Consider the following 22407-nt stretch of genomic DNA (forward strand, 5'->3'; position numbering starts at 1 on the left):
GTATGGTTTGCTGTAGAGAAAATAAATTTGGATGCCTTTTATTGGGGCTTGTGATACTCGTTTTAGTTCGTTCGAAGTGTCATCATTCAGAACATCAAGAGTAGCACATGAAATAATTAAGAAATCGATGTCTACATTTGGTGATGATATAATCATATTGTGGCTATTATTCTGTGACATAAATAAAGTGAGTGATAGTACCCAGATATTGCTGTTTACTGATGCAGAAAGAATGTATTTCTCTTTGAGGGTGTTAAATTCTTCTAAACAATTTAATTATTCATTTTGTGTATCTTGGTTGAGTTCAAAGAGTAAATCAATAAACAGTTGTTTAATCTTTGTTCTTCCGAAACATTGTGTGTTTGTGTTGTGTCTGATGGAGCCGTTGCACTATCTGTTTGTTTCTGATTCAAAAGAAAATTAGTTTTTTTTGTATGTTTCTGAGACCGTTTCTAGAGAAGGGTTGTCAATAAGTTGTTGATTATGGTCTGGAATTAGAGCTATGATTGTTACAATTATTTGTTCATTTGTTACTTTTAAAAATTTCGTGGTCCGGGTTATAAAGAGCCCAATATATTCGGTCGGTCGAAGTTACTGGTTTTCTATATGTGTTTTTATTTGTAAAATTTAGTGAGGAGGTTCTGTTAGGAGTTTTCTGACGTGAAGAGTTATTTTTATCTCTACTACTGCTTCTAGAGCAATCACTAAATGCTTGGGGTTTCCCTCTCATGTTATTCGTTGCTACTTGTTTATTTGGGCGGTTTTGATTTCGCTATATAGCTGGGTTAATTGTATATTTTGGAAAACTTGGTTTGATTATCAATTTTGTAAACGGACGATCAGGGTATGTTGAAATACTATTTCACAAGCAGTTTTGCCAAATTCTTAAAAATCTGAATTTTCTTGAAACCATTCGAGTTTTTTTGTCGTGCTGTATGATACAATGCGCTATGTTTTTTTCCGTTGCTCTGACAGCGTCTGGAGTGAGATTTGCGATGTTTAAATTATATTGTTTTAATTGGGCGAAAAAAGCGACCTTTTTTCAATCTTATGTCGATCAATATGTGTTCGCGTAATATCTTCCGGGTGGATTTTTTTACCAATTGCGAAAAAGAAGTTGTGGCTTCAACACCGCTGATTTGCGATTTGCTATCTTTTTATTGCTAATCCTGCTAGTAATGAGTTTGCCTCTTTTACTACGGCATCATTCATTTATGCGTTACTCATATCTGGTGCATAAATAGCATTTGCTTTTTGAGGCCATTTGTTCAGTTCTAAGCGCGAGTGGGTTTATTTGTCTATCAGAAGCGGGAGTAAAACTCTCTAAATGTACATTCTCGAGATTTTGATCGTTGATTATCAAGTTTTTTTTGGATTTCTAGGCAAAAGCCTCGTCAATTCTTTACGTTTCTTAGTGGTAATTGTGAGTACCTCTGTTGGGCTGGGCCAATTGAGGCTGATTGAGTCATTGACATCCTTTCCAAGATCCCTGCTTCAGGATAAAGGGATTCAGTTTGGCCTGCTGTCAAAACCATATTTGCTCTGATAGCGTTCAAGGAATTTTCTGTGGTATTTGTAAGATCAGAGCCTTCAAACGCTCTTACTGATTGTTGCAAGGGGACTGACTATCCTAAATACGGACACATTATTTGTTAATAACCTGGTCTTGAGGCTTTTTTAGCCGGTAATTATTTTGTGTGTTCAGTTTTCTAAAGAGTTTTGCAAACTGCTTTATTGTCTTTTGAGTATTTTGTTTATTAATTTGTATTTGATTTGACTGTTGATTCAAAATTTTTTTAAATTAAAGGTTCAGTATTAAAGTGTACTGAATTTTGTTTTTGTAAACGGCATAATGGTGTATTAATGTAAGAGTGGTAAAATATTTTTAACCTCTTTGTTTGAATTTTGTGGCAGTTAGTTGGTTTTATCTGATTTATGTTACTATTATTGTTATTTTGTTATGTAAAACATTTGGTGACAGATCATAAGATGATAACACAGTTCCGACATCTAATAGTTTTGAGTTAAAATCAGCTTCATTTTTTTCTTTCGGATTTATATTCATAAGTTGTGGATGTACAATTACGTTAAGTGCATGTTTTTCTGTTGGTCATGCTTCTAAAGACATACTTGCTTCCGTAGCATTGTCAAAAGTAAACGGATGGCTTTCCACATATTGATTAGTTAATGTGATTGCAATGTTGTTAATTCGTGAATAAGTTCTCATGGAACATCTGTAATACATATAAAAATTTTTCTGGAAACCAGTTTGAGTAATACAATTACTGTAATACTTTTAGAAGTTCTGGAATCAGCTAGTTATATTTTTTTTGCTATGGATTTTGTAGCAGCAAAAATTTGACACAACAGACTTTTCCAAAATCGGTGTATAAAACCAAGTTTAAAATAGATCACTTCTAACTTTTCTTTATGAATCGGCACCTACGACTGCGCGTAGCTGTGTATCTATTAGGTGATTAGAGCGTTATAATTCTTCGTCTGATTGTTCCATGTACATTTTCCGCTCGTGAATGTTTAGCGGCAGCATTGAGTGCAGGTGCAAGTCTTTTAAGAAACTCAAGGGATAATTTTTGGAATAGCTCTCCTGCATCATGAGTATAGACTTCATTATAAGCACCTCCTTGGTTTAGTCGAAATGTATCTGATGGTGGACAGAATAATTTGTCATAGATAAGAGAAATATATCTATTTGTTATTGGATCGTTCACAAAAAGGAGCGTGCCTTTTTTCAGTTGCTGACCATCAATTTCTATCAGGTGAGAGAGAAATGTTGTTCGAGTGATTTGGGGAAATTTTTTCAGGTAGAGACAAAGGGTTGTTGCTCTTTTTTAAAGTAGTTAGACTTTATTAGTTAAATTTCAGTTGCCTTTTTACCTTCTAACAGGCGTTCTTTTTCATCTCCTGGTGCAGACATTTCTCCGCTTTCGGAATGATTATCCGTATCGCTAGGGTTAGGACTCATTATAACCCTAGTGGTGAGGTGATTTACTTAAGGTGAATAAGGTAAATATAGATAGAGTTTAACAAAGTCAATAGAGGAGTTACGTGCCTAGGGTAGCTACTATCTAATAGACTGACTGAAATCATTGTGATATCGCTATATAAAAGAGAATAGAGTCTTCTTAGTCACTGACTCATTGAAAGTGTACATTCAGTATTTTATATGCTACAAAAAGTACGTTTGTTTTATGCTTTTTCACTAAGCAATATACTATAGTATCATGTCGTTTAAGATGTCGTTCAAGATTATAACAGGCACTATATATTAAAAAGTTTTTGTCTCGTAATTCCACAAATTATCTTAATATTAGTTAAAATCTATAGGTCGGGGCAATGAATGGTAATCGGCTAAAAAAAGCTTTTTATATAATGTTTTTTGGTATGTTCGTATCATTTTCCTCTTCCCTATTATAAGGGAAATTTTGTTGGGTGACAAAAACGAAACTCTCGAATAGAATCGTGCAGATAACCAATTTTACAATAGTCCTTATATCTATCGTTTGCACCCATAACAAGGTATTGCCAAGCATTAAATATAGGACGATCTTTTGTGACAATAGCGCGATTACAAACCATGTAACTCCACTGTTAAGATATAAATCACCCGGTTCGATGTGTCACTGCCATTCACTGCAAAATTATATCGGTTATAATTAGTGAATGCGAAAGATTTTGTAGAATAATCAAGGAAAGCGGTGAAATTACATAAATTAGGCTGTGAATGCGGTGAAAAATACCTTTATTGCCTAGTAGCGGTGAAATTACAGAATTTCGCAGCTGAAATTAGTGGTTAAATTACATAAACTCACCGCTTGGAAAAAAAGTGTCCAAATTATGTAAGATAAGTGGTGAATGTGATGAAATTGCATAAATTCACCTTTTAACCTAGTGGTGAATCTACATAAACACACCGCTTAGGAAAACTTGTAAAATGGTGTGAGAACAGCGGTGAATTCGGTAAAATTACATAAATTCACATTTTAGCTTAGTGGTGAGACAACATTAATTCACCTCTTAGAAAAAAGTGTTAAAATTGTGTGAGAACAGCAGTGAACTAGAGTAAGCGGTGGATTTACGAAAAATCACCACTCTTCACCGCCAAATTAAAAACAAATATGCTACAGTTTAGTTAGAAGTGGCGCAGTGGAAGAAGAAGTGGCTAACCTGCAGCAGGTAAGAGGTTCGAATCCGTGCAAGGACTCTGACGTGTAGTGAGCGGTACAAAGTGGTGACTTTTTGTAAGTTTACCGCTTACTCTAGCGGTGAACTTACTTAACTTCACCACATTCACCGCATTTCACCGCAAAATTCTGTACAAAATTTGCGGTAAGAAAAACACTTTTCACAACTTATCTTACATATTTTTCCGATATTTTCCGACCCGGGCTTATATCACGAAAGAAAGTAAAACATGGAAAGCGTTGAGAGAAACTTATGATGATAGAAAACCCCTAGATATGTCAGAGCATTGCAAAAATCTCCAGAGAAGTAACAGATAAAAAAATTTGAATCATGATGAAACTGCAATCAACTCCGACTTTTGTAAAGACTTTTGAGATTTTTAACTCTTGGTCAGTTTGACTCATTTTTGTTGCACTGTATAGTGACTTGCACAATGGCAACACCTAAACTGTGCTCTTTTTCCAACACCGCTGTATGGCGAGGAAATAAACTATATGAAGAAAACGAAAAATAGGTCAGTTTGTCCTATACATTTCATCGAATTTGCAGAGCGATTCCAGGCCAAAATCAAAACAGGATCAGCCTCCCTGAGGTCACCAAAAAATGGCCGTTATTGGGGATTTGGTTGGACCTCTCACCAATGCAACATATAACTTGCAAAGGGAACACGTGCCACAATTTACGAACTTCGAACCATTTCTTAAAAGTGTGCCGCACACAAAGATAAACATTAATCAAAAACAGAAATTTGGGATCAAGAATATTAAAAATGAAAACAATAAAAATCGAAACTTGTGAAAACAGTCAGCCAGTTATTCAAAACATACGATTGAGCGGTCGATTCCAAATAATCGTTTTTTGATTTCAATTCTGTAGTAGTTCTAAATTCAAATGAAGTGATAAAAACAATTAAAGGATCCCCTAAACTTATTAATTCAGAATATGAGAACTGATGAGGACGTGTTTTTGGATTTAAAGAATGCTTGCACCCTCATAATAAAACTTGACAAATCAGTTTGAGTGCAAGGGTATATTTGATTTTTTATGAAGACAGCAGGACAAAAAATCGAAAAACAGTTGTTAATGATGCAATAATGAAACCCACGAAGGATGATATACGAGTGAAAGATTTTTTTGAAATACTTTTTACCCATGGAATAACACTTGTATCAGACGGACACAGAATACACATGTGAATATAAAAAATTTTCCTAAACAGGATCTTCCTCTTCAAAAAAGTAAGCCTGACACTGTGCCAGTATGAATAAATAAAAATCTCAAGATCTTCCAGGATTATTATCATATTAATCAGTATGTCAATTTCACATACAGTATGCTCTGATTTTTGTTGTATGTACACTCCGACTCATTCAAGACGATGCAGAGGTACGTTACCACACAAAGTCAATGCAGAACGTAATAGACTCCCGGGTCGAGGTTTTTGGGTAAATTTTTGTAAGAAATGCGGTGAATGCGGTGAATTTTCGTAAGAAATGCGGTGATTGCGGTGAATGCGGTGAAAAAAAATAATTCACCGCTTTTCACCGCATTTCTTACAAAAATTCACCACCAAATTCACCGCATTTCTTACAAAAATTCACCGCATAGACTATTATGGCAAAATAATGTAAGAAATGTGGTGAATGCGGTGAATGCGGTGAAAAAAAATAATTCACCGCTTTCTCTCAAGCGGTGAATTATTTTTTCTCACCACTAGATGCGGTGAAAAAAAATAATTCACCACATTTCACCGCATTTCTTACAAAAATTCACCGCATATGGTTTCCAAAGTTTACTCAATCTGATTTAAATTCACAAGAATTAACAAACAAGTAAGTGACAGTTGGCGCAGTGGAATAAGCATTGGAAGGCATGCAGGAGGTCAGAGGTTCGAACCCGTGTAGGGACGATTCTTTTTTGTAAGAATACTGAGAACGCGGTGAAAAAAAATAATTCACCGCGATTCACCGCATTCACCGCAAAAAGATGTAAGAAATACGCGGTGAAAATTATTTTTTTTCAACGCATTTCACCGCATTTCTTACAAAAATTCACCACCAAACCTCGACCCGGGCTATCAGACCAAATGATAATTAGCACTGCAGGCCAATAAAACCAACCATCCACGGTTTCCGGGGCTTGAACTTGAAATCTGGCTCCAAATTTGTGGCCTAATGCGTGGCAATTGCGTACTCACTACGCGAGGCAGCTATTAACTAGCAAAATGCTATCCATTCTGGCAGCAGGGGCGTGGTATCGTCGTATCAATATGCATTATATCTAAACATGCACTGGAATATTCTCTCCCATTGACTCCAATGTCAGTATTGCACCCAAATGATTGATAATTCTAAACCAATCATTCCTGCTTCACAGTGGTATACAAAAAATTTTGTTGAACCAAATGAGGAAAAATAAATTGACATATGTGGTACTTATATACGAGAAATGAGTAAAGGGTTTTTTTTTCTAAAAATCAAATATTCGAAACAGATATAATAGAGTCAATACTTGAAAATGATCAATTGACTATTTCAATCATCATTGAAGTTAGAATGGAAGCGGCAAAGGAGGGAATACTTAATGCGAGATAAAAGGTGATACACAAGAAGTAAGTTTAACAGTGATATTGCATTGCAAGACTGGTCACTAATGTACAAAAATATTGGAGCAAATGGAATTTTTCATAAATTTATTGAAATTTTCTAAATTGAATTAAATATTCACGCACCTTTGAAAAAAATAGAAGTGAAAACAAAAAAGGAGCACGAAAAATGGCTATCAAAAGAACTGCCTAGTCTCAATAATGAAAAGCATCGTGTTTTCAATGAATGGAGAAAAGATTCTAATTAGGAGCTCTTTAACAAATACAAAGTACCTAGAAACAATGTTTATAGAAAATTACGTAAAGCATCTGACAATTATACAAAACAATTTTTCGAGAATCTCCCAACATCAAAAGAACAATGGAATTTCATCAAGAACAAAATTAATTCAAATAAACGGACAGAAAAAATTCCAAAACTGAAAGAGGGCCATAACGTAATATCGGATGCAAAAAGCATTGCTAACTGTTTGAATAATTGTTTTGCCCGTCTTGGACTTTACAAGGCCGAAATAATTGCTCCTAGGTTGCCTTCTTTTAATTTGAAATGAATTCAATTTCAGGCCGGTAACCAGAAGAGAACTACACAAAGTTATTGACACACTACCAGCACAAAAATCAACTGGACCGGGGTATATATCATCTTGGGCCTTTGGAACCCATTTGCAGTTTGCTTTCAATGACTGTATAAACGCAAACACAATCCTGAAGTTTTAAAAGAAACCTACGTCACTCCCATTTTTAAGAAAGTCGACAAGCATAACCCTGAAAACTATCGACCAATTTCGGTCACTTCAACATTAGCAAAAATTTTTGAAAGACTTCTCTTGGAGCAAATTTCAGAATATTTAGATATGAATAAAATAATTAACAAAAATCAATTCGGTTTCCAAAAACAAAAGTCGTGTCAATACAATAATTGCACTGACAGAGAAAATAAATCAATATGTTGAAGAAAAAGATATAGTTTTAACAATCTTTTTGGATTTAGCGAAAGCTTTTAACTCAATATCATGGAAAATTTCATTCAAAAAATTGAAAAATATGGTTTTGGAGAAAACGCAAGAGTCTTATTGAAATCGTTTCTAATTAACAAGAAACAGTGTGTTGGCAACGGAAGAGTTGAATCCGACGGGACAATTATAAATCATGGCGTTCCAGAAGGTACTGTACTAGGACCACTAGTATTCATACTTTATGTTAATGACTTCGGCGAGGAAATAGGGAAAAGTTCGAATGTTTTACAATTTGCAGATTTTATGTCATGAAAAAAATGAACAATGTTTAGAAGCAAAGGGTAAAAAGATATTGATGGAAACTGAACAATATATGAAACAAAACAAGTTAACTCTAAATGAAGGGAAAACAGAAATAATGGTTTTCAAAACTGAAAAGTTACCAACTGTCTTTTGCGTTGAACTTAAAAGTCATTCATTGAACCCAATAGATGAGCGTAGATGAATGCAGACACCTAGATATTATTCTTGAAAAAGAGTTGACATACGAAAAACAACTTAATAATGTGATCAGCTATCAGATCAATTTATTTGGTACGCAATGAAGTACCTTCAAAGGCTCGAAAAAATCTCACCAGATCACTTGTTTTATCGCATTTAGAATTTAGTGCAATTTTTTTTCGAAGTTTTGCCGTCCTACTCAATTGACAGAATTAATAAGCAAAATTTATGGGCATAAAAGTTTTCTTTTTTCGAACAAAATATGACAGTGCTCATAAACTACTTCTTGAAAATAAAATATTTCCCGCAGAAATTCAAATAGCAAAAACTTCATTAAATAGACTTTTCGATAATGTCCAACAAACAAACATACAAGACCAAAGAATATTCAAAATAATCGGAGACCTAGAAATTAAAGTTAATAATCGTACATATGATTTATCTCCCACAAAAAATGTAATTCAAAATGGTGTCAAAATTCAATTTTAAGAAACTTTGTTCGGAAATGGAATAAACTTCCACGAGCTCCAAGAAGGGAAAACTCAAAGAAAAAAATCAAAAAAAATTTAAGGAAGAGATGCAAAAAAGACACGAACGAGTTCCAATGGACAAAAAGTTGAAGGCTTCAAAAGTTTATTTTTTAAAAATAATTCAGGAGAATTAGAAACTGAAACTTAGGTTTTTATTGTTTTTATGTCTAGTTATTCAAAGGAAAGATGTAGTATGTTTGATTTATAATATTACAACATGTAACTTTAACCTTGGGGTTTTTCGAATTTACATGTTTGAGATTTAAAAAAAGGACAACACAATCTGCAAAAACATGATGATTTCACTGTTGTGTAATCTTCTTCTGTGTAATGTTTTCTATGATGCCACAGTAAAAATAAACAGCATGAAATTTTCAGAAAATTTCTCTTTTTCTGCAATAAACAAAATACAAGTTACTAAATTTGCAAAACAAATGATAACCAGAAGTTTGTCCGTAATAATATTTCTTAAGTGTCTTTAACATGGCTTATTGATGACAACTTTGCGCGATGCCACTTCGTTTATTTCAGCAAAATTTTCATATGGTCGTTCTATAAATAATCTAGTCAATAATTTTTCGTAATTCTCCGGGTGGATCACTATTATTAGTCGTTCTTGTCCTTTCTATGCCTTATTCATTCCGCCCTGTTTAGTTCAACCCTTTTTATGCTTGATAGACTGTAAACAAGAAGATCAACTCTAAATAAACCAAAGTAAATATAAGCAAACATAAATCAAGCCGAAAATTTATGTAATAGTTGTGTAACCTATCAAAAATAAAACATTCCTAACCTTACCAATCAAGACTACGCATAAAATTTTAAGTTGCAATGTATTCCGAAAAGAGACTATTATGCATCAATTTTCAGACATCTAGTGGTCACTGGCCCTAGCGTAACGCTGTCCCTTGACATCTCTCACGGCTACTCCGGGATGTCACTCGAAAACTGCGGGACGACTGTTGCGGCGAAACCACAAAGCGTGCCGCAACTATATCAATTTCAGCCAACTTTACCTCATTTTCAAAATTCGGCTGTCTTGCTTTTCGGTTTGCTTGACAGCAAACAAACAAGAATATGAACGCAAAAAAAAGCGCAAGTAAAAGTAAGCGAACGTGCCCACTGGCCAGCAAGGGACAACTTAAAATACGGTAATCAGCCAACTTCACATCACTTTCAAAATTGGAGTGCTTGCCTATTGGCTTGACCGCAACAAAGCAAGATGCTTATGCAATTTGCGTTTGTAAATCATTTCCAACCTCGTATTGTAAAAAAAAATGTTTTCACAGCACAGAAGATATTTTTTTGAAGAAACATAATTATTTCTGTCTCATTTAGAAAATTCATTAGAGCCTCCTTGACAGAAACCACACAAGCAGTTAAACAATTTGTGTTTATTCATCATGTTCCTGCCTCAACTCATAGAGAAAAATGTTCAAGCAGCACAAAAGATATAATTTTGAGTAAACACAAATAACTTTGTTTCCTTTAGAAATTTAGTTAGACCCTCAAAAAATTCATTTTTGCTTCCAAAAAACTTTTTTCATTTTCTGTACAAAAGTGCAAAAATGTCTCTAATTGGGTTGAAACTGACAACACAATCTGTATAAATATTATAAATCCACCCTCATGTATTCTCAATGCTTGTAATATTTTTTGATGATGCCACCAAAAGCAAATAAATACATCAATTTCACTTTCACGAAAATGTACCCTTTTCTGTAATAAAAAAGACAAGTTTTTAAGTTTCTAAAACAATTGACAAACAGTTGTTTGTTAAAGAAATAAAGAAATGTTGCTGCAAATATATTGCTTAAATGTCTATCTCATTGCTCATTGATGACAACATTGCTCGATGCTAATATATTTAGTTCAGCAAATTTTCTATATGCTCAATTTATAATTAACCCAGTTAATTCTTCGGTTTCGAATAACATTTAATTTAATTGTTCGTTTGGATCACAAGTTTTTTCTATTCGTGCATGTCATTGCTACGTCTTTATTTATTCCGCTCTGTTGGACTCAACCAGTTTTAAGTTTTATAAACTATAATTGAGAAAGTGAATGCAACGTAAGCCGATGTAAAAGTAAGCCGACACAAAACAAGCCGAAAGTTTTGTAATAGTTAAGTAATCTATCAAAAAATACCTTTCCGACCGTCACAATCAAGACTGCACATTGCTTTTTAGTTTTTAATGTTTTCCCAAAAAGAAACAATTATACATCAGTTTTTAGCCATCTAGTGGTTACAGGCCTTAGCGGACCACTGGCCGTGGTCATTCCTCTCAGATGCTGTGAGAGGTAGTCTAGAATTTGGGGGCCGGTTATTAAAATACGGGTAGGGTCAATCAGCCAGGGATAACTTAAACTACGGGTATCCCGAAAAGTTTCAGCCAACTTTTCCTCATTTTCAAAATTTGGCTTTCTTGCCTATCGTCCTGCTTGACTGCAACCAAACAAGACGGATAAACATTTTGTGTTTTTACATCAAGTTCCAAACTCATCTCATTAAAAGATGTTAACACAGCACAGAAGATATAATTTTGAAGAAACACAATCATTTCTGTTTCAATAAGATATTTAATTAGAGCCTCCAAAAACTTATGACGACTTTTTTCATCATAATACCAAAAAATGAAGAGGAGAGTAATTTTGTCGGTGTATAGTTCTATCCATAATATTTTCTGAATATACTCTGCAAATTTATAAATCCAAACAATTTTTTATTTTTCTGAACAATTGATTCTTCCAACATAAATTGGTACTCACAACATTCTTTGGCAAAATTTTTGGAAAAATATTTGGTTGCATTGATGCAAAAATTATACAATTACACATCAATATAGCATGCATTAAAATATGTGTAGATCAAGCTCGCTGTTTAATCGGTAGTTAAGTTAAGGTCTTCTGTTCTATAACATAATCGATGCAGTTTGGAACAGTTATAAAGTTAATGGGTTACCCGGATTGAGGAAAAATTGGAAAAATATGTAAGATAAGCATTGAAAAATTGGTTTTTTCAGCGCAATATTCGTATATAGTTTTGCGGTGAAATGCGGTGAAATTATGTAAGTTCACCGCTAGAGTAAGCGATCAACTTACAAAAATTCACCACATTTCACCGCTTACTACGAGTAACCGCCCTTGCACGGATTCGAACCTCTCACCTCCTGCATGTCAGCCACTTCTTCTTCCACTGCGCCACTTCTCACTGATATCTAGCATACTTGTTTTGAAATTAATTCAAACTCACTCTCCTTTATAGCATTAGTGTTGAACTTTTGTAAGATAAGCGCTGAAATTACAAATTTTAGCGGAGAAATGTGGTGAATGCGGTGAAATTACGTAAGTTCACCGCTTATCCTACTGGTGAAATTACATAGTTTCACCGCTTAAAAAAGTTTCAAAGAGAAGTAGGATTATTCGTGGGTAAATTTTCCGTGCGTCTTTTAATAAATGATTCTTAACTTCGTTGAGCAAAAGATAATTCAACGCGTTTTCTAAGCGGTGAATTTCTGTTATTTTACCACTAAATTTAGCGGTGAATTTCTGTAATTTCATCGGATTCACTGCTGGTCTCACACAATTTTAACACTTTTCTCTAAGTGGTGAATTTATGTAATTTCTTTGCATTCACCGCTTATCTTACATAATTTGGACAATTTTTTTCAAAGCGTTGAAGTTATGTAATTTCACTGCTACTAGACGATAAAGATTTTTTCATTGCCTTCACCGCCTGATTTATGTAATTTCACCGCATTCACCGCTTATCTTACAAAATTTTCCGCCTTCACCGCTTATCTTACATAATTTTGTGTTGAATGGCGGTGACACCTCGACCCGGGTAGGTTAGTGAATGATTAAAACTGTCTAAATAATGATTTCAATTTAAAGACTGCACCTAAATCAACAATTTATCAAAAACACATAAGTAAAAACAAGGTACAACAAAAGTATACCCTTTTGGAGCACAATTCAGTAGAAGTTTAAATAGACCTTTAAGCAATATTAGTTCTATTAGACCAAATAGAACAAATCCGACATAATAAGAAATTGCACAATTAAACCGTTCCTGTTGCTGTCCAGCTGGATGACGGTGGTTGGGTTGATCTCGAAAGGAGCGCTGACAAGAGTCAAACAGCCATGTGCCAGGAACTGCTAGATGCTGATAACGGGGTGTCGCGGTTCATTCTCCATTGGAAATTGACGAACCCAATCACGTGGCAGAAGAACTAGCTTTGCAACTGCCTCGCAGTAAACGCTCTAAAAAGAAAAAAAGACCGATGTATGAGATTCTCCTCAACGGGATCTACCATTATACACTTCAATAGAGAAGGAACCGGGCAAGCCAGACGTTTGTGTTCGCAGTAGCCAAAATTTGGATTATCAGTGGAGCGACTGACACCACTCTGGGCATACGCACTAAAGCGACGGCTTCCTTAAAAATCTTCCATTGAGGAGAAAATATCGAAGCATCTTAAAGATACCAAACGGAAGTGGAGAGGCGCAAATTTTTGACGATAATTATTTGGCGAAAATGTTTTGGTGGAAACCTCCACAAATTCAAACATTCAAGGGCTCTGGCTTCACGGAAACCAAAACCAAAAATCAAGAAACTATTCGTGAATCGCCTACCAATTCTAACAGTCAACTGCCACCAGAAAAATCACTGACCGAAATCAGAGGATCAGAAGATGATTCTGCTAATATGTTTTCTTATAAAAGGAGGCGCGAAAGGCTCTGAAAATCTACGGGATTGAGAACACCAAACAAAGTAGCGATCAGATATTGAACAATCAAGGAGACACCTTGCATATGGAAACGTGTTTGACGAGCAAGAGGCATGAACAAGTATCTCACCTGCAAACGCACATCAGACAGAAATGACAAGTCGCCCATTGTCGAAAAAGTGCAATAAGAAAAATTAATAAATATCCCAAGATCATAACTGTGTTGGTCATTGGTTTAGTTCCACCTCCCGGTCTTCGCGTACAATATCAGCCGAACTTAAATTACAGCTCTCAAAACTATGAGTCGCAGAGAGAACAATCGATGCGAGGTTGAGAAAATCATATCTCGCAAACGCAACGCAAATTCAGTTGTAATATGCTCACCACTGCAGGGGATCACCATTGTACTGTGACAACTTCCACTCGGGCAGTGGATCGTTCTTTTTACAAAAAATTGCCTCCGCCAACTGCTTTATCAAATCCGCAGAGTCCAAAGAAGGAGCCGAAGGTGTGGGATGCGGCGGGCCACCCCAACACAACGGGTTCGGAACGGTAGCTCCATACGTTGGCGGAATGATCGGAGTGACAAAGGTGGGGGCGATACCTGTGGAAGAACTAAGTGGATTCGCTTGCATGAATTCTGAAGTTACATAATTTTGAGGCACTGCTGCTGCTTGTACATGAGGGGAGCGATGAGATGTAGTTATAGGAGGGTTGATTAACGGGGCCGGTTGTACTGTGTTTAAGTTTGCAGGTGTCCGTACAAGTGGTACTGCATTAGATGGGACTGCTGCCGGAAGACGCCAGACATTTGGATCTGGAGGAGCAGGAGGTGCGTGGGTAATGGGGACAAAGTTTTGGGGTTGGAACCTCTTTTGTGGGGGCAGTGGTTGAATTAATTGAGGTACAAAAAAGTTTGCAGAGGAAATGAATTGTGCAGGCGGAGAATGGGGCAGCAGATTGAAATTATTTGTCACGGGGTTAGTGGCGTGTAGTGGGGGTGCTTGTGGCGGCGGAGTGGGAAAGCGGAATGCTGGTGGGATTAACGGGAATTGCGGTAGTACGGGGTTTAAAACATGGGATGGTGGGGCTGGTACATTTATGTGTGCTTGTGGCGGATTAGGTGCTAGAGGAGCATTAACGATTGTATTAAAAGGTGGTGAATGCGGAGGGCTGACTAAATTCAACTGTCCCGGCATGCTCGATCTGCGAGGGAATTGATGATCTAACTGTAAACCATCGAAGTGCATTGTTGCTTGAGACAGTTGTCGGGCTGTGTTTGGGGCGTTTAGTTGAGTTGGCATACCGAAGTTTATTGGTGATGGAGGCCTATATTGAGGCTGTTGCTGTTCTTGCATGATGTTGTTTGCATTATGTGCTTCATTGGTTTCATTGCTTCTACTACTTGGTTCTTGCGGCTCATTAACAGGGAGATTGATGTTGGCCTCAACTTGACCATGTGTATTGAGATTGAAGTGTGAGTTTGGAAGTTGAGCTGAAGAAGGTCGTTGAACAATTGCTTGGTTGGGTTGGGCGATGGAACCAGAAAAATGCAAACTCGGTTCGTTTGCAACATCTGCCATGTTCCCGGCCGGTGACGAATTAACCCAATCTTGAACAAGTTTCTTGCTCTTGACTGAACTTCTTTCCGTAAAGAGCCCACTCATTTTGCTTGTACCAGACCCGTCTGAGGATGATTTTGTCATCAACTCAATTTCTTCAAGGGCTGCAGCAGCTACTTCCTTGCGGTGATCCTCCTCAAGCTGCTCAATTTCCAATTCCCGCAATTTCGTTTGTTTTTCAATTTCGAGACGCTGTCTAGCAATGCGAAGCTTTGCTTCATGTTGTTTCTCAAGTTCCTCCCTTTTGAGTCTTGATAGTTCTAAGTCTCGTTGACGCTGACTTGATCTTTTTGAGGAAGTCATATGTGAACTTGATTTTGAATGGTGAGAGGTATACTGCTCTGCTGTTCCTTTGTCATGGACCGAATTGATATACCCTCGAGCAGCAGCAATGAACTCATCAGTTTTCTTTGTTACAGTCTCTAACCATTTTTCAAGGTTCTTACAGGCAGCATCTGGATTTTCAGTCTTTTGTGCCAGATCAAAGAGCTCTTCATTTTTATCAACTACTGTAATAAAAGCGTCTTTGCACTTCACAAGCAGACGTTCGATCTTAACTTTCCTGTCTTGCTTATCAACAGCATTGTTAATTTCACCATAGATGTTATTAAGTTCAGCCTCTAATTTTGCCCTCGCACTATAAAGTTTGTTGAATTTGTCCTGCAAAAATGTCATGATCTTAAGAAAAACAGGAACCACAAGTTTAATTTGGTACTAATATAAAGTACACACACATGCAACAGCACAACACAAAGGGGTTATACCGAACCCTAGTGTGACGGTTTGGCTAGCAAACCGCCAAAGAGCAAAGATGTTCGTCGAGTACAATAGTACCCGGCGAAAGAAAGAAAGAACGGTGCAGAGGAAGCGCGAAATGGGGCAGAACGGGAGACGGGACGGACGGGAAGAGACGCCGAACGAGTAACGCACGACTCAACGGGGAACTGGACGGACAAACGGGAGCATCGGGCGAAAAGCGCACGACGAAGCGGGAAAATGGCACGGGCGGGGCGGAAACGTCGGGCGGATGGCACGCGACGAAACGGGAAAACGGCACGGGCGGGGCGGAAACCACAAGCGGGGAGGCGGGAAGATCGATGCTAACAGACCACAGCAACGAACTCAACCAAACAAGCTAGCCGTAAGTCCAGAATAAACTTAAGTCACACCCTAGAAAGAAGGAGAGGAGCTACAGCCAGGTAAACTAGCACGAAACATTATGGGGGCTTTATCAACGGCATCAAAACATCAAACCTGAAACAATTTACGGCAACGGTGTAGTATAACCAAAAGTCGAAAAGGTCAGGAACTTTACTAGCCGTAACTCCAGAACAAACTTAAGTCACACTCTAGCAAACCACCCTACCCAGACAACAAAAGTGCATACTACAAAAATTAATCAAGCTACAACAAATTGCTAGCAAACCAGTGTGGTGAAAGTCACGAAACAAACCAGCCGTAACTCCAAAATGAACTTAAGTCACACCCTAGCAAGGAATGAGACTACACAACAAACCAGCATACTAGCAGAGAAATTTTACTACAGCAGAAACTCAACATACTACATCATTCAACAGATAAACGGGGGATAGAAGGAAACAAAGTGACACGAAAACAAAAGGACGGAAGCGGAAAATGAAACCAGATAACCTGCGGAAAACGGACGGTAGTGAAAAACTCGAAGAATGGGGAGAGCGAAACGTTTAGTAAAGCGCTATCGGAGAGAACCAACCACAAACTAACCCGTAACTCGTGAGTTAACTAAGTCACACCGCCAGTCAGCGGGTAGACTCCCACAACAGCGCAAGACTAAGTGACATTCAGGTTATCAAAGGCTTGTGTGAGTTCCGCCTCCTCAAACACATGACGGGTGCGAAGCGTTTTACGACGGCGCTTTGAAAGTTTCTTCGGTCGGGAGCGTGTTATCAAGGACCGGAGGTTGTTCTTATGAGCTAAGACTATAGTGAGTGTTTTCAGCTCAAGCGCAGGCCTTTGGTGTAATGCTCTGTACTCTTTAAGTAAACTAAGATCTTTCTGTTTACGTTTAGACACAATGTCTTTCACTAAATGGATGGTAACTAGAGTACTACGCTTGAGCTGATTGTAAATATCAGGAGTTCCCTCTCTGGGGCAATACACTATAGATTCTATGCGCTCCTGATACTTTTCAAGCACTTCAATAAGCTGCAAAGGTGTTAAAGGCTTATTGTTGTTACTGCGATGACGCGACAATGAATTGTTCACCACATCATGCCACATAACTAGCCTCTTTTTATCACGGAAGAAGCGACTCAATTGAAATTGGAAATTGCGCGGTTTTTCGGACTTTCAAAGCGTTAGGATGAAAACTCAGACCCGGTAATGCGTAAATTCTTTTTTTATAATGGTCTTGTAACGCTTGAGGCAAAGTTTTTATGGCGTGATGAAGTGAACTTGCAGCTAATATGAAAACCATATAATGTTTTTACAACATAATTGATTTGAGCTTCGCTCAAACTCCGAACCTTGACGTTAAATGCACGATTTTCACGAGTTACCAAGAATAAGCGCTTATTTGTAAAAAAAATCAGTTATCTGATTGTTTTTTTTCAAAATTTGAAAATCTTGACCAAACTCTTAATTCTACCCTTTTTTATACAAGTGCTCTATCTGCCATCTATCAACGCTTTATTTAAATTTTTTTGCTAAATTTTATCAAGTTTGGTCAATTTTCTCAAACTTTTTTCCTGCTTCGCTTGAGTTGAGACGTTTATAGCCTTCTTAAACCAAATTTGGCGAGATATAACTTAATAATACATATTATCGCATTTTTTGCCAAAAATTTTCAGAATTGATGTTTTTAAACTCAAAAATTATAAGGGATAGATTATCGGTGTCCAACAAAAACAAAATTTGCATGAAAAAGACAGATATAGGATCGTGTAACTTTTGGGGAGGGACTAGTAGATTTGCCGGTTGTTATATCAAAATATTACAAAAAAAGGAAGCAGAGTTTAAGTTTGGATGGATCTTACAAGTTGTAATTTTCTTGGGTAAGTCATCTCCATCTCTGGGGTACATCGCTGCCGAATGTATCCTCGGTCATATCCTCGGTTGTTTCGATCTGAACTCGATTGTTGGTAGAGAACAGAAGCCCCAATTGCGTTTAATTTCTGCTCGATGCTCTCGATTCGGTTTTTGTACCTCAACCAGTTTCAAAGGTGTTGCAATTCTGTCAACAGTCGTAGTGGGCAGTAGCAGTCCGATCTTATTCCCAACTCAAGTTGCCTTCATTTGTGCATCCCTCGTCCTGGCGTCAAACTTAAATGGGTAGAGAGCTAGGTGCGTTGATGCAGTTGATGTAGTGTTCACTGCTGTAATATTTTGCTACTTGAGTGATAAAACAAAAGCGGTAAGTAAAACCGGAGCAAGTAAAATGGGTCTCCTTATTAGGAAAATGCGTCAACTGAGCCGTAAATTATAAATAGATATACTGTTTCAGCCGCTTTTTCTAGCATGAAAACATAATTGAGATTGCGATAAAGTGATAAATCACCCACCAACTGCGGGGCAGATAGCTTATTTCAGGCAATATGAATATTAACTGAAATAACCAAAATTTCCTTCAGAAAGGGACACGGCACCAGCAATAAAGCTGATAAAACAGTCTTTCGTGGTATATTCAATTCTGTTTTATTCAATAGCAACTGTTCCACGTAGCATCAAGGCAAAAAGCACATCTAATTGGCCCGGCAAATCTAGCTGTATTTGCTAGCAGGTATTTTGTCTGAGCCGATTTTCGGCTCAGATTGGTCACCGATACGTTTTCGAAACATATAAATATTAAGCCTAAGAAGAGCGCAATCGATTCAGTATATTAGTAGGCTCAACGAAAATTATGTTTAACGAACTTTTTCTGAGCTTTCTATGCCAAATAGAACGTATTTTGTGTGGATTTAATCTTTTCGTAAGGCTTACATGGTTAAGAGATTATGACGTAATACTTTCTCGCTGGATAGATTCTCGCTTTATTTAAATAGTGCATTTCAATCCTCGCTGCTCCATTCTCCGCCTGCACAATTCATTTCCTCTGCAAACTTTTTTGTACCTCAATTAATTCAACCACTGCCCCCACAAAAGAGGTTCCAACCCCAAAACTTTGTCCCCATTACCCACGCACCTCCTGCTCCTCCAGATCCAAATGTCTGGCGTTTTCCGGCAGCAGTCCCATCTAATGCAGTACCACTTGTACGGACACCTGCAAACTTAAACACAGTACAACAGGCCCCGTTATTCAACCCTCATATAACTACATCTCATCGCTCCCCTCATGTACAAGCAGCAGCAGTGCCTCAAAATTATGTAACTTCAGACTTCATGCAAGCGAATCCATTTAGTTCTTCCACAGGTATCGCCCCCACCTTTGTCACTCCGATAATTCCGCCAACGTATGGAGCTACCGTTCCGAACCCGTTGTGTTGGGGTGGCCCGCCGCATCCCACACCTTCGGCTCCTTCTTTGGACTCTGCGGATTTGATAAAGCAGTTGGCGGAGGCAATTACTTGTAAAAAGAACGATCCACTGCCCGAGTGGAAGTTGTCACAGTACAATGGTGATCCCCTGCAGTGGCACGAATGGTTCGGACAATATAAAAGCGCAATAGACGCACAGTCCTTGACTGATGATGTCAAGTTAACATACTTAAAAACTCTTATAACTGGAAAAGCTAAAACCGCCATCGCTGAGTTCGCATACTGTGGTGTAATGTATAAGGATGCATTTAGGACATTCGAACGTAAATTTGGCCAACCACAGGCAGTAGTCAGTGCACACTTAGACAAACTCAGCTCTTTTCCTCCACTTAAGATGCACAATAGTGATAACATCATAAACTATTCTGCAACAATTTCAAGTCTTGTAGGGGTCTTTAAATCACTCTCATACGACTCAGACCTTAAGAGCGCCTCACTTCTCAACACGGCTGTGCAAAAATTGCCGCCCAATCTAAAAGAGTCTTGGTCACTCTTCACAGTGAAGAAACATTGGATTAAGCCAACACTCCTTGACTTCAACGATTGGTTGAAGGTGAAGGCCGAGGCACACGATTTAATGAAACAAACTTCATCGAAGGCAAGAACTGAGGATAACACCAACTCAGTAGTAAAGACCAAAGTTGCCTCAAGAACTTTTGCTGCTAATACACAGTTTAAGGGCACTCAGAGACCAGCCTCAACATCGGGTGTAAAGGCAATCATCGCATCTGGGAGTGTAGGGTATTTAAAGAAAAGTCTCCCACTCAGGGAGCAAAGGTAGTGGCGGAAGCAAAACTGTGTTTCTCATGTTTGAGAGAAAAGCATATGTTTAGGCAATGCCCAAATCCCAGGAAATGCAGGAAGGACGGATGTAACAGCTCCCATAATACACTTCTCCATGGAGCTGAGAGGGTTTATCCATTAAAAACCCCTTCAAACAATAACAATAGTAATTCTAATGCCGGCGCAAACCAAAGTAAACTTTCTAGTGTCCAATCATCGAGTAAAACCACTACTTTGTCATCTGTGAGTAATGTGAAAGGCCTCCTTCAGGTGACTGAATTACAGTTGAAGAGCTCCTCCGGTAAAGATACCACGGCTTCAGTTTTGTGTGATACCGCTTGCAGTAACTCTTGGGTGTCAAATGATCTTGCAAATAGACTTGGTTTGCACGGTACGGCATTGAAACTAACAGTCAAGGGTATAAATACTGAGGAGGTTGTAGACACTAAGATAGTTGAAATAACTGTAACACCACGCGACCACCAAACATTTGAACCATTTAAAGTCAGCCCTTACGTAAAGGAAGATTTGAATGTAGGCGCCGATGTCATTAACATTAAAGCACTTCAGGAAACATACCCGCACCTAGCAGTTCTAGACCCAGTTACATATTGCTATGGAAACACCGAGATGATACTTGGACAGGATGTGTATCATGCCATCCGCCCGTTAGAGTACTTCGCTGCCGACGAGAAGTCCTTGCCCTTCGCTGTTCGCTTGCCCATAGGTTGGGTTCTAAGCGGCCCTCTACCGTCGTCTTCAGGTTTAGTCTCGACTTGTTTCAAAGCTAATATGAAGCAGGATTTTGAACTCGCTAGTCAGGTAAAATCTTGGTACGACATGGAGTCGTACGGCGCACTTAAGCAAGTAGACCCACGATCCGCCTCGGATGCACGTGCGCATGAAATTCTTGAAAACACCACCGTACATAATGGAAAAAGGTACGATGTAGGAATGCTATGGACTGAAGATAACATCGAACTGCCCAACAATTATTTCTCAGCGCTTTTTTAATTAAAGTCTTTGGAAAAGCGGCTTGCGAAAGACCAGACTTTAGGGGGAAAGTACTCGAATACCATCAAAGAGGACTTAGACAACGGCTACGTAATATGGGTCAAAGATGCTCATAAGGTGGAAAGTCGCTCGGAACGAGAGTGGTACCTACCACACCATCCGGTTGTTAACCCGAACAAGCCGGGCAAGGTCCGTAGGGTACTAAACGGAGCAGCTAAATTCCATGGCGCATCTCTTAATAAGTCATTACTCACCGGACCTGACTTACTGCAAAGCCTAATCTGTGTACTCCTACGGTTCAGACAACATCAATTTGTCGTATCCGCCGACATAGAGGGAATGTTCCTCCAAGTTGGAGTGTTACCATGTGATCAAGCATCATTGCGCTTTTTGTGGCGGGAGGACCCCACATCAAATGTTGTGGTACACCAGTATACGCGCCACATCTTTGGGCAAAAGATTCGCCCACCTGCGCCAACTACGCACTTCAGCGCACGGCACGCGATAATGCTAAGAGTACCCAGAAGCTGCGAAAGCCGTCCTTGAGAACTTCTACATGGACGATTACTTGGACTCAGTGGAATCCCCCGAGAGGGCCCTCATTAGGTCGAAGGAATTGGTACATCTTCTCCATCTAGGTGGGTTCAAGCTTACTAAGTTTGTAAGCAATGTACCAGACCTGGCTGACCGAATTGATGGGTCTGCTCAATCCACTGAACCGAAAGTCATCGTTTCATCAAAGGAGGAATCAATGCACGTGCTTGGGCTTAAGTGGGATCACAACAACGATACTCTGGTTGTGAGTAGGGGCACTAACAGCACCATCACGAAAAGTTTAACACAGCGCTTGGTCTTAAGTCTTGTGTCAAAGCTCTACGACCCAATTGGTCTTGTCGCACCTTTCACTGTTGGTGCTCGGTTAATCTTGAAAGACATTTGGCGTGTCAATGGA

At 38.3% G+C, this 22407-nt stretch overlaps 1 protein-coding gene across 1 annotated transcript in view; it reads right to left on the reverse strand.

The window, feature by feature from the left end:
* Positions 1–12678: 12678 nt before the first annotated feature.
* LOC142337016 (uncharacterized) overlaps positions 12679–22407 on the reverse strand; it is a 162611-nt gene continuing 152882 nt past the window's right edge. The window contains exon 3 of the transcript XR_012758923.1: positions 12679–13058. The gene's annotated coding sequence lies outside the window, so the exon portion shown is untranslated. The remainder of the gene's footprint in view (positions 13059–22407) is intronic.

This window comes from Convolutriloba macropyga, chromosome 3, assembly GCF_964194025.1.
Source record: "Convolutriloba macropyga chromosome 3, txConMacr16.3, whole genome shotgun sequence".
Classification (NCBI taxonomy): Eukaryota; Metazoa; Xenacoelomorpha; order Acoela; family Convolutidae; genus Convolutriloba; species Convolutriloba macropyga.